The following is a 13048-nucleotide window of genomic DNA, read 5'->3' on the forward strand; positions in this document are numbered from 1 at the left end:
TGAGAACAGATATTTTGGATCCCTTTGAAGACTATAGGTCCGAAGGAAATATCCTCCGATAACAAAGAGAAAGAAGCTTTCTGAGAAACTTCTTTGTGTTCCTAGAAATCATCTCACAGAGTTACAGCTTTCCCCTCAAGAAGCCTTTCACTTAGACAGTTCTTGTGGAATTGGCAAAGTGATATTTGGAAGCCCATAGAGGGCTACGGTGAAAATGGAAATATCCTCAGATGGAATCTGGAAAGTAGCTTTCTGAGAAACTGCTTAGTGTTCTGTAAATTCATCTCACAGAGTTACATCAGTATTTCGTGGATCTCTTTGCTAGCCTTATTTCTGTGTAATCTGAGAACAGATATCTCGGATCCCTTTGAAGACTATAGGGCCAAAGGAAATATCCTCCGATAACAAAGAGAAAGAAGCTTTCTGGGAAACTTCTTTGTGTTCTGTGAAATCATCTCACAGAGTTACAACTTTCCCCTCAAGAAGCCTTTCGCTAAGACAGTTCTTGTGGAATTGGCAAAGTGATATTTGGAAGCCCATAGAGGGCTATGGTGAAAAAGGAAATATCCTCAGATGAAATCTGGAAAAAAGCTTTCTGAGAAACTGCTTAGTGTTCTGTTAATTCATCTCACAGAGTTACATCTGTATTTCTTGGATCTCTTTGCTAGCCTTATTTCTGTTTAATCTGAGAACAGATTTTTCGGATCCCATGGAAGACTATAGGGCCAAAGGAAATATCCTCCGATAACAAAGAGAAAGAAGCTTTCTGAGAAACTTCTTTGTGTTCTGTGAAATCATCTCACAGAGTTACAGCTTTCCCCTCAAGAAGCCTTTCGCTAAGACAGTTCTTGTGGAATTGGCAAAGTGATATTTGGAAGCCATAGAGGGCTACGGTGAAAAAGGAAATATCCTCAGATGGAATCTGGAAAGTAGCTTTCTGAGAAACTGCTTAGTGTTCTGTAAATTCATCTCACAGAGTGACATCTGTATTTCGTGGATCTCTTTGCTAGCCTTATTTCTGTGGAATCTGAGAACAGATATTTCGGATCCCTTGGAAGACTATAGGGCCAAAGGATTATCCTCCGATAACAAAGAGAAAGAAGGTTTCTGAGAAACTTCTTTGTGTTCTGTGAAATCATCTCACAGAGTTACAGCTTTCCCCTCAAGAAGCCTTTCGCTAAGACAGTTCTTGTGGAATTGGCAAAGTGATATTTGGAAGCCCACAGAGGGCTATGGTGAAAAAGGAAATATCCTCAGATGAAATTTGGAAAGAAGCTTTCTGAGAAACTGCTTAGTGTTCTGTTAATTCATCTCACAGAGTTACATCAGTATTTCATGGATCTCTTTGCTAGCCTTATTTCTGTGGAATCTGAGAACAAATATCTCGGATCCCTTTGAAGACTATAGGGCCAAAGGAAATATCCTCCGATAACAAAGAGAAAGAAGCTTTCTGGGAAACTTCTTTGTGTTCTGTGAAATCATCTCACAGAGTTACAACTTTCCCCTCAAGAAGCCTTTCGCTAAGACAGTTCTTGTGGAATTGGCAAAGTGATATTTGGAAGCCCATAGAGGGCTATGGTGAAAAAGGAAATATCCTCAGATGAAATCTGGAAAAAAGCTTTCTGAGAAACTGCTTAGTGTTCTGTTAATTCATCTCACAGAGTTACATCTGTATTTCTTGGATCTCTTTGCTAGCCTTATTTCTGCTTAATCTGAGAACAGATATTTCGGATCCCTTGGAAGACTATAGGGCCAAAGGAAATATCCTCCGATAACAAAGAGAAAGAAGCTTTCTGAGAAACTTCTTTGTGTTCTGTGAAATCATCTCACAGAGTTACAGCTTTCCCCTCAAGAAGCCTTTCGCTAAGACAGTTCTTGTGGAATTGGCAAAGTGATATTTGGAAGCCCATAGAGGGCTATGGTGAAAAAGGAAATATCCTCAGATGAAATCTGGAAAGAAGCTTTCTGAGAAACTGCTTAGTATTCTGTTAATTCGTCTCACAGAGTTACATCTGTATTTCCTGGATCTCTTTGCTAGCCTTATTTCTGTGGTATCTGAGAACAGATATTTTGGATCCCTTTGAAGACTATAGGTCCAAAGGAAATATCCTCCGATAACAAAGAGAAAGAAGCTTTCTGAGAAACTTCTTTGTGTTCCTGGAAATCATCTCACAGAGTTACAGCTTTCCCCTCAAGAAGCCTTTCGCTAAGACAGTTCTTGTGGAATTGGCAAAGTGATATTTGGAAGCCCATTGAGGGCTACGGTGAAAATGGAAATATCCTCAGATGGAATCTGGAAAGAAGCTTTCTGAGAAACTGCTTAGTGTTCTGTAAATTCATCTCACAGAGTTACATCTGTATTTCGTGGATCTCTTTGCTAGCCTTATTTCTGTGGAATCTGAGAACACATATTTCGGATCCCTTGGAAGACTATAGGGCCAAAGGAAGTATCCTCCAATAACAAAGAGAAAGAAGCTTTCTGAGAAACTTCTTTGTGTTCTGTGAAATCATCTCACCGAGTACAGCTTTCCCCTCAAGAAGACTTTCGCTAAGACAGTTCTTGTGGAATTGGCAAAGTGATATTTGGAAGCCCATAGAGGGCTATGGTGAAAATGGAAATATCCTCAGATGAAATATGGAAAGAAGCTTTCTGAGAAACTGATTAGTGTTCTGTTAATTCATCCCACAGAGTTGCATCTGTATTTCTTGGATCTCTTTGCTAGCCTTATTTCTGTGGAATCTGAGAAGAGATATTTCGGATCCCTTTGAAGACTATAGGTCCAAAGGAAATATCCACGATAACAAAGAGAAAGAAGCTTTCTGAGAAACTTCTTTGTGTTCTGTGAAATCATCTCACAGAGTTAGAGCTTTCCCCTCAAGAAGCCTTTCGCTAAGACAGTTCTTGTGGAATTGGCAAAGTGATATTTGGAAGCCCATAGAGGGCTAGGGTGAAAAAGGAAATATCCTCAGAGGAAATCTGGAAAGAAGCTTTCTGAGAAACTGCTAAGTATTCGGTTAATTCGTCTCACAGAGTTACATCTGTATTTCCTGGATCTCTTTGCTAGCCTTATTTCTGTAGTATCTGAGAACAGATATTTTGGATCCCTTTGAAGACTATAGGTCCGAAGGAAATATCCTCCGATAACAAAGAGAAAGAAGCTTTCTGAGAAACTTCTTTGTGTTCCTAGAAATCATCTCACAGAGTTACAGCTTTCCCCTCAAGAAGCCTTTCGCTTAGACAGTTCTTGTGGAATTGGCAAAGTGATATTTGGAAGCCCATAGAGGGCTACGGTGAAAATGGAAATATCCTCAGATGGAATCTGGAAAGTAGCTTTCTGAGAAACCGCTTAGTGTTCTGTAAATTCATCTCACAGAGTTACATCAGTATTTCGTGGATCTCTTTGCTAGCCTTATTTCTGTGTAATCTGAGAACAGATATCTCGGATCCCTTTGAAGACTATAGGGCCAAAGGAAATATCCTCCGATAACAAAGAGAAAGAAGCTTTCTGGGAAACTTCTTTGTGTTCTGTGAAATCATCTCACAGAGTTACAACTTTCCCCTCAAGAAGCCTTTCGCTAAGACAGTTCTTGTGGAATTGGCAAAGTGATATTTGGAAGCCCATAGAGGGCTATGGTGAAAAAGGAAATATCCTCAGATGAAATATGGAAAGAAGCTTTCTGAGAAACTGATTAGTGTTCTGTTAATTCATCCCACAGAGTTGCATCTGTATTTCTTGGATCTCTTTGCTAGCCTTATTTCTGTGGAATCTGAGAAGAGATATTTCGGATCCCTTTGAAGACTATAGGTCCAAAGGAAATATCCACGATAACAAAGAGAAAGAAGCTTTCTGAGAAACTTCTTTGTGTTCTGTGAAATCATCTCACAGAGTTAGAGCTTTCCCCTCAAGAAGCCTTTCGCTAAGACAGTTCTTGTGGAATTGGCAAAGTGATATTTGGAAGCCCATAGAGGGCTAGGGTGAAAAAGGAAATATCCTCAGAGGAAATCTGGAAAGAAGCTTTCTGAGAAACTGCTAAGTATTCGGTTAATTCGCCTCACAGAGTTACATCTGTATTTCCTGGATCTCTTTGCTAGCCTTATTTCTGTAGTATCTGAGAACAGATATTTTGGATCCCTTTGAAGACTATAGGTCCGAAGGAAATATCCTCCGATAACAAAGAGAAAGAAGTTTTCTGAGAAACTTCTTTGTGTTCCTAGAAATCATCTCACAGAGTTACAGCTTTCCCCTCAAGAAGCCTTTCGCTTAGACAGTTCTTGTGGAATTGGCAAAGTGATATTTGGAAGCCCATAGAGGGCTACGGTGAAAATGGAAATATCCTCAGATGGAATCTGGAAAGTAGCTTTCTGAGAAACTGCTTAGTGTTCTGTAAATTCATCTCACAGAGTTACATCAGTATTTCGTGGATCTCTTTGCTAGCCTTATTTCTGTGTAATCTGAGAACAGATATCTCGGATCCCTTTGAAGACTATAGGGCCAAAGGAAATATCCTCCGATAACAAAGAGAAAGAAGCTTTCTGGGAAACTTCTTTGTGTTCTGTGAAATCATCTCACAGAGTTACAACTTTCCCCTCAAGAAGCCTTTCGCTAAGACAGTTCTTGTGGAATGGGCAAAGTGATATTTGGAAGCCCATAGAGGGCTATGGTGAAAAAGGAAATATCCTCAGATGAAATCTGGAAAAAAGCTTTCTGAGAAACTGCTTAGTGTTCTGTTAATTCATCTCACAGAGTTACATCTGTATTTCGTGGATCTCTTTGCCAGCCTTATTTCTGTAGAATCTGAGAACAGATATTTCGGATCCCTTGGAAGACTATAGGGCCAAAGGAAATATCCTCCGATAACAAAGAGAAAGAAGCTTTCTGAGAAACTTCTTAGTGTTCTTTGAAATCATCTCACAGAGTTACAGCTTTCCCCTCAAGAAGCTTTTCACTAAGAGAGTTCTTGTGGAATTGGCAAAGTGATATTTGGAGGCCCATAGAGGGCTATGGTGAAAATGGAAATATCCTCACATGAAATCTGGAAAGAAGCTTTCTGAGAAATTGCTTAGTGTTCTGTTAATTCATCTCACAGCGTTACATCTGTATTTCGTGGATCTCTCTGCTAGCCCTATTACTGTGGAATCTGAGAACAGATATTTCGGATCCCTTTGAAGACTATAGGGCCAAAGGAAATATCCTCCGATAATAAAGAGAAAGAAGCTTTCTGAGAAACTTCTTTGTGTTCTGTGAAATCATCTCACAGAGTTACAGCTTTCCCCTCAAGAAGTCTTTCGGTAAGACAGTTCTTGTGGAATTGTCAAAGTGATATTTGGAATCCCATAGAGGGCTATGGTGAAAAAGGAAATATCCTCAGATGAAAACTGGAAAGAAGCTTTCTGAGAAACTGCTTAGTGTTCTGTTAATTCATCTCACAGAGTTACATCTGTATTTCGTGGATCTCTTTGCTAGCCTTATTTCTGTGGAATCTGAGAACAGATATCTCGGATCCCTTTGAAGACTATAGGGCCAAAGGAAATATCCTCCGATAACAAAGAGAAAGAAGCTTTCTGAGAAACTCCTTTGTGTTCTGTGAAATCATCTCACAGAGTTACAGCTTTCCCACCAAGAAGCCTTTCGCTAAGACAGTTCTTGTGGGATTGGCAAAGTGATATTTGGAAGCCCATAGAGGGCTATGGTGAAAAAGGAAATATCCTCAGATGAAATCTGGAAAGAAGCTTTCTGAGAAACTGCTTAGTGTTCTGTTAATTCATCTCACAGAGTTATATCTGTATTTCGTGGATCTCTTTGCTAGCCTTCTTTCTGTGGAATCTGAGAACAGATATTTCGGATCCCTTAGAAGACTATAGGTCCAAAGGAAATATCCTTCCATAACAAAGAGAAAGAAGCTTTTGAGAAATTTCTTTGTGTTCTGTGAAATCATCTCACAGAGTTACAGCTTTCCCCTCAAGAAGCCTTTCGCTAAGACAGTTCTTGTGGAATAGGCAAAGTGATATTTGGAAGAACATACAGGGTACGGTGAAATTGGAAATATCCTCAGAAGAAATCTGGAAAGAAGCTTTCTGAGAAACTGCTTAGTGTTCTGTTAATTCATCTCACAGCGTTACATCTGTATTTCGTTGATCTCTCTGCTAGCCTTATTTCTGTGGAATCTGAGAACAGATATTTCGGATCCCTTTGAAGACTATAGGTCCAAAGGAAATATCCTCCGATAACAAAGAGAAAGAAGCTTTCTGAGAAACTTCTTTGTGTTCTGTGAAATCATCTCACAGAGTTACAGCTTTCCCCTCAAGAAGCCTTTCACTAAGACAGTTCTTGTGGAATAGGCAAAGTGATATTTGGACGCCCATAGAGGGCTATGTTGAAAAAGGAAATATCCGCAGCTGAAATCTGGAAAGAAACTTTCTGAGAAACTGCTTAGTGTTCTGTTAATTCATCTCACAGAGTTACATCTGTATTTCGTGGATCTCTTTGCTACCCTTATTTCTGTGGAATCTGAGAACAGATATTTCGGATCCCTTGGAAGACTATAGGGCCAAAGGAAATATCCTCCGATAACAAAGAGAAAGAAGCTTTCTGAGAAACTTCTTTGTGTTCTGTGAAATCATCTCACAGAGTTACAGCTTTCCCCTCAAGAAGTCTTTCGCTAAGACAGTTCTTGTGGAATTGGCAAAGTGATATTTGGAAGCCCATAGAGGGCTATGGTGAAAAAGGAAATATCCTCAGATGGAATCTGGAAAGAAGCTTTCTGAGAAACTGCTTAGTGTTCTGTTAATTCATCTCACAGAGTTACATCTGTATTTCGTAGATCTCTTTGCTAGCCTTATTTCTGTGGAATCTGAGAACAGATATTTCGGATCCCTCGGAAGACTATAGGGCCAAAGGAAATATCCTCCGATAACAAAGAGAAAGAAGCTTTCTGAGAAAATTCTTTGTGTTCTGTGAAATCATCTCACAGAGTTACAGCTTTCCCCTCAAGAAGCCTTTTGCTAAGACAGTTCTTGTGGAATTGGCAAAGTGATATTTGGAATCCCATAGAGGGCTACGGTGAAAAAGGAAATATCCTCAGATGATATCTGGAAAGAAGCTTTCGGAGAAACTGCTTAGTGTTCTGTTAATTCGTCTCACAGAGTTACATCTGTATTTCGTGGATCTCTTTGTTAGCCTTATTTCTGTGGAATCTGAGAACAGATATTTCGGATCCCTTTGAAGACTATAGGGCCAAAGGAAATATCCTCCGATAACAAAGAGAAAGAAGCTTTCTGAGAAACTCCTTTGTGTTCTGTGAAATCATCTCACAGAGTTACAGCTTTCCCCTCAAGAAGCCTTTCGCTAAGACAGTTCTTGTGGAATTGGCAAAGTGATATTTGGAAGCCCATAGAGCTCTATGGTGAAAAAGGAAATATCCTCAAATGAAATCTGGAAAGAAGCTTTCTGAGAAACTGCTTAGTGTTCTGCTAATTCATCTCACAGTGTTACAACTGTATTTCGTGGATCTCTTTGCTAGCTTTATTTCTGTGGAATCTGAGAACAGATATTTCGGATCCCTTGGAAGACTATAGGGCCAAAGGAATTATCGTCCGATAACAAAGAGAAGGAAGCTTTCTGAGAAACTTCTTTGTGTTCTGTGAAATCATCTCACAGACTTACAGCTTGCCCCTCAAGAAGCCTTTCGCTAAGACAGTTCTTGTGGAATTGGCAAAGTGATATTTGGAACAACATAGAGGGCTACGGTGAAAAAGGAAATATCCTCAAATGAAATCTGGAAAGAAGCTTTCTGAGAAACTGCTTAGTGTTCTGCTAATTCATCTCACAGAGTTACATCTGTATTTCGTGGATCTCTTTGCTAGCCTTATTTCTGTGGAATCTGAGAACAGATATTTCGAATCCCTTGGAAGACTATAGGGCCAAAGGAAATATCCTCCGATAACAAAGAGAAAGAAGCTTTAAGGGAAACTTCTTTATGTTCTGTGAAATCATCTCACAGAGTTACAGCTTTCCCCTCAAGGAGCCTTTAGCTAAGACAGTTCTTGTGGAATTGGCAAAGTAATATTTGGAAGCCCATAGAGGGCTACGGTGAAAAAGGAAATATCCTCAGATGAAAACTGGAAAGAAGCTGTCTGAGACACTGCTTAGTGTTCTATTAATTCATCTCACAGAGTTTCATCTGTATTTCGTGGATCTCTTTGCTATCCTTAAATTCTTTGGAATCTGAGAACAGATATTTTGTATACCTTGGTAGACTATAGGGCCAAAGGAAATATCCTCCGATAACAAGGAGAAAGAAGCCTTCTGAGAAACTTCTTTGTGTTCTGTGAAATCATCTCACAGAGTTACAGCTTTCCCACCAAGAAGCCTTTCGCTAAGACAATTCTTGTGGGATTGGCAAAGTGATATTTGGAAGCCCATGGAGGGCTATGGTGAAAAAGGAAATATCCTCAGATGAAATCTGGAAAGAAGCTTTCTGAGAAACTGCTTAGTGTTCTGTTAATTCATCTCACAGAGTTACATCTGTATTTCGAGGATCTCTTTGCTAGCCTTATTTCTGTGGAATCTGAGAACAGATATTTCGGATCCCTTAGAAGACTATAGGGCCAAAGGAAATATCCTTCCATAACAAAGAGAAAGAAGCTTTTGAGAAATTTCTTTGTGTTCGGTGAAATCATCTCACAGAGTTACAGCTTTCCCCTCAAGAAGCCTTTCGCTAAGACAGTTCTTGTGGAATTGGCAAAGTGATATTTGGAAGAACATACAGGGTACGGTGAAATTGGAAATATCCTCAGAAGAAATCTGGAAAGAAGCTTTCTGAGAAACTGCTTAGTGTTCTGTTAATTCATCTCACAGCGTTACATCTGTATTTCGTTGATCTCTCTGCTAGCCTTATTACTGTGCAATCTGAGAACAGATATTTCGGATCCCTTTGAAGACTATAGGGCCAAAGGAAATATCCTCCGATAACAAAGAGAAAGAAGCTTTCTGAGAAACTTCTTTGTGTTCTGTGAAATCATCTCACAGAGTTACAGCTTTCCCCTCAAGAAGCCTTTCACTAAGACAGTTCTTGTGGAATAGGCAAAGTGATATTTGGACGCCCTTAGAGGGCTATGTTGAAAAAGGAAATATCCGCAGATGAAATCTGGAAAGAAGCTTTCTGAGAAACTGCTTAGTGTTCTGTTAATTCATCTCACAGAGTTACATCTGTATTTCGTGGATCTCTTTGCTACCCTTATTTCTGTGGAATCTGAGAACACATATTTCGGATCCCTTGGAAGACTATAGGGCCAAAGGAAATATCCTCCGCTAACAAAGAGAAAGAAGCTTTCTGAGAAACTTCTTTGTGTTCTGTGAAATCATCTCACAGAGTTACAGCTTTCCCCTCAAGAAGCCTTTCGCTAAGACAGTTCTTGTGGAATTGACAAAGTGATATTTGGAACAACATAGAGGGCTACGGTGAAATTGGAAATATCCTCAGATGAAATCTGGAAAGAAGCTTTCTGAGAAACTGCTTAGTGTTCTGTTAATTCATCTCACAGAGTTACATCTGTATTTCGTGGATCTCTTTGCTAGCCTTTTTTCTGTGGAATCTGAGAACAGATATTCCGGATCCCTTGGAAGACTATAGGGCCAAAGTAAATATCCTCCGCTAACGAAGAGAAAGAAGCTTTCTGAGAAACTTCTTTGTGTTCTGTGAAATCATCTCACAGAGTTACAGCTTTCCCCTCAAGAAGCCTTTCGCTAAGACAGTTCTTGTGGAATTGGCAAAGTGATATTTGGAAGCCCATAGAGGGCTATGGTGAAAATGGAAATATCCTCAGATGGAATCTGGAAAGAAGCTTTCTGAGAAACTGCTTAGTGTTCTGTTAATTCATCTCACAGTGTTACAACTGTATTTCGTGGATCTCTTTGCTAGCCTTATTTCTGTGGAATCTGAGAACAGATATTTCAGATCCCTTGGAAGACTATAGGGCCAAAGGAATTATCCTCCGATAACAAAGAGAAGGAAGCTTTCTGAGAAACTTCTTTGTGTTCTGTGAAATCATCTCACAGAGTTACAGCTTTCCCCTCAAGAAGCCTTTCGCCAAGACATTTCTTGTGGAATTGGCAAAGTGATATTTGGAAGCCCATAGAGGGCTATGGTGAAAATGGAAATATCCTCAGATGGAATCTGGAAAGAAGCTTTCTGAGAAACTGCTTAGTGTTCTTTTAATTCATCTCACAGTGTTACATCTGTATTTCGTGGATCTCTTTGCTAGCCTTATTTCTGTGGAATCTGAGAACAGATATTTCGGATCCCTTGGAAGACTATATGGCCAAAGGAAATATCCTTCGATAACAAAGAGAAAGAAGCTTTCTGAGAAACTTCTTTATGTTCTGTGAAATCATTTCACAGAGTTACAGCTTTCCCTTCAAGAAGACTTTAGCTAAGACAGTTCTTGTGGAATTGGCAATGTAATATTTGGAAGCCCCTAGAGAGCTATGGTGAAAAAGGAAATATCCTCAGATGAAATCTGGAAAGAAGCGTTCTGAGAAACTGCTTAGTGTTCTGTTAATTCATCTCACAGAGTTATATCTGTATTTCGTGGATCTCTTGGCTAGCCTTCTTTCTGTGGAATCTGAGAACAGATATTTCGGATCCCTTTGAAGACTATAGGGCCAAAGGAAATATCCTTCGATAACAAAGAGAAAGAAGCTTTTGAGAAACTTCTTTGTGTTCGGTGAAATCATCTCACAGAGTTACAGCTTTCCCCTCAAGAAGCCTTTCGCTAAGACAGTTCTTGTGGAATTGGCAAAGTGATATTTGGAAGCCCATAGAGGGCTATGGTGAAAAGGGAAATATCCTCAGATGAAATCTGGAAAGAGGCTTTCTGAGAAACTGCTTAGTGTTCTGTTAATTCATCTGAGAGAGTTACATCTGTATTTCGAGGATCTCTTTGCTAGCCTTATTTCTGTGGAATCTGAGAACAGATATTTCGGATCCCTTGGAAGACTATAGGGCCAAAGGAAATATCCTCCGATAACAAAGAGAAAGAAGCTTTCTGAGAAACTCCTTTGTGTTCTGTGAAATCATCTCACAGAGTTACAGCTTTCCCCTCAAGAAGCCTTTCGCTAAGACAGTTCTTGTGGAATTGGCAAAGTGATATTTGGAAGAACAAACAGGGTACGGTGAAATTGGAAATATCCTCAGAAGAAATCTGGAAAGAAACTTTCTGAGAAACTGCTTAGTGTTCTGTTAATTCATCTCACAGCGTTACATCTGTATTTCGTGGATCTCTCTGCTAGCCCTATTACTGTGGAATCTGAGAACAGATATTTCGGATCCCTTTGAAGACTATAGGGCCAAAGGAAATATCCTCCGATAACAAAGAGAAAGAAGCTTTCTGAGAAACTACTTGGTGTTCTGTGAAATCATTTCACAGAGTTACAGCTTTCCCCTCAAGAAGCCTTTCGCTAAGACAGTTCTTGTGGAATTGGCAAAGTGATATTTGGAAGCCCATAGAGCTCTATGGTGAAAAAGGAAATATCCTCAGATGAAATCTGGAAAGAAGCTTTCTGAGAAACTGCTTAGTGTTCTGTTAATTCATCTCACAGAGTTACATCTGTATTTCCTGGATCTCTTTGCTAGCCTTATTTCTGTGGAATCTGAGAACAGATATTTCGGATCCCTTTGAAGACTATAGGGCCAAAGGAAATATCCTTCGGTAACAAAGAAAAAGAAGCTTTCTGAGAAACTTCTTTGTGTTCTGTGAAATCATCTCACAGAGTTACAGCTTTCCCCTCAAGAAGCCTTTCGCTAAGACAGTTCTTGTGGAAATGGCAATGTGATATTTGGAAGCCCATAGAGCTCTATGGTGAAAAAGGAAATATCCTCAGATGAAATCTGGAAAGAAGCTTTCTGAGAAACTGCTTAGTGTTCTGTTAATTCATCTCACAGAGTTACATCTGTATTTCGTGGATCTCTTTCCTAGCCTTATTTCTGTGGAATCTGAGAACAGATATTTCGGATCCCTTTTAAGACTATAGGGCCAAAGGTAATATTCTCCGATAACAAAGAGAAAGAAGCTTTCTGAGAAACTTCTTTGTGTTCTGTGAAATCATCTAACAGAGTTACAGCTTTCCCCTCAAGAAGCCTTTCGCTAAGACAGTTCTTGTGGAATTGGCAAAGTGATATTTGGAAGCCCATAGAGGGCTATGGTGAAAATGGAAATATCCTCAAATGGAATCTGGAAAGAAGCTTTCTGAGAAACTGCTCAGTGTTCTGTTAATTCATCTCACAGTGTTACAACTGTATTTCGTGGATCTCTTTGCTAGCCTTATTTCTGTGGAATCTGAGAACAGATATTTCGGATCCCTTGGAAGACTATAGGGCCAAAGGAATTATCCTCCGATAACAAAGAGAAGGAAGCTTTCTGAGAAACTTCTTTGTGTTCTGTGAAATCATCTGACAGAGTTACAGCTTTCCCCTCAAGAAGCCTTTCGCTAAGACAGTTCTTGTGGAATTGGCAAAGTGATATTTGGAAGCCCATAGAGGGCTATGGTGAAAATGGAAATATCCTCAGATGGAATCTGGAAAGAAGCTTTCTGAGAAACTGCTTAGTGTTCTTTTAATTCATCTCACAGTGTTACATCTGTATTTCGTGGATCTCTTTGCTAGCCTTATTTCTGTGGAATCTGAGAACAGATATTTCGGATCCCTTGGAAGACTATAGGGCCAAAGGAAATATCCTTCGATAACAAAGAGAAAGAAGCTTTAAGAGAAACTTCTTTATGTTCTGTGAAATCATCTCACAGAGTTACAGCTTTCCCCTCAAGTAGCCTTTAGCTAAGACAGTTCTTGTGGAATTGGCCAAGTAATATTTGGAAGCCCATAGAGGGCTACGGTGAAAAAGGAAATATCCTCAGATGAAATCTGGAAAGAAGCTTTCTGAGAAACTGCTTAGTGTTCTATTAATTCATTTCACAGAGTTACATCTGTATTTCGTGGATCTCTTTGCTAGCCTTAAATTCTTTGGAATCTGAGAACAGATATTTCGGATACC

The sequence above is a fragment of the Macaca mulatta genome, chromosome 13, assembly GCF_049350105.2.
Source record: "Macaca mulatta isolate MMU2019108-1 chromosome 13, T2T-MMU8v2.0, whole genome shotgun sequence".
NCBI lineage: Eukaryota > Metazoa > Chordata > Mammalia > Primates > Cercopithecidae > Macaca > Macaca mulatta.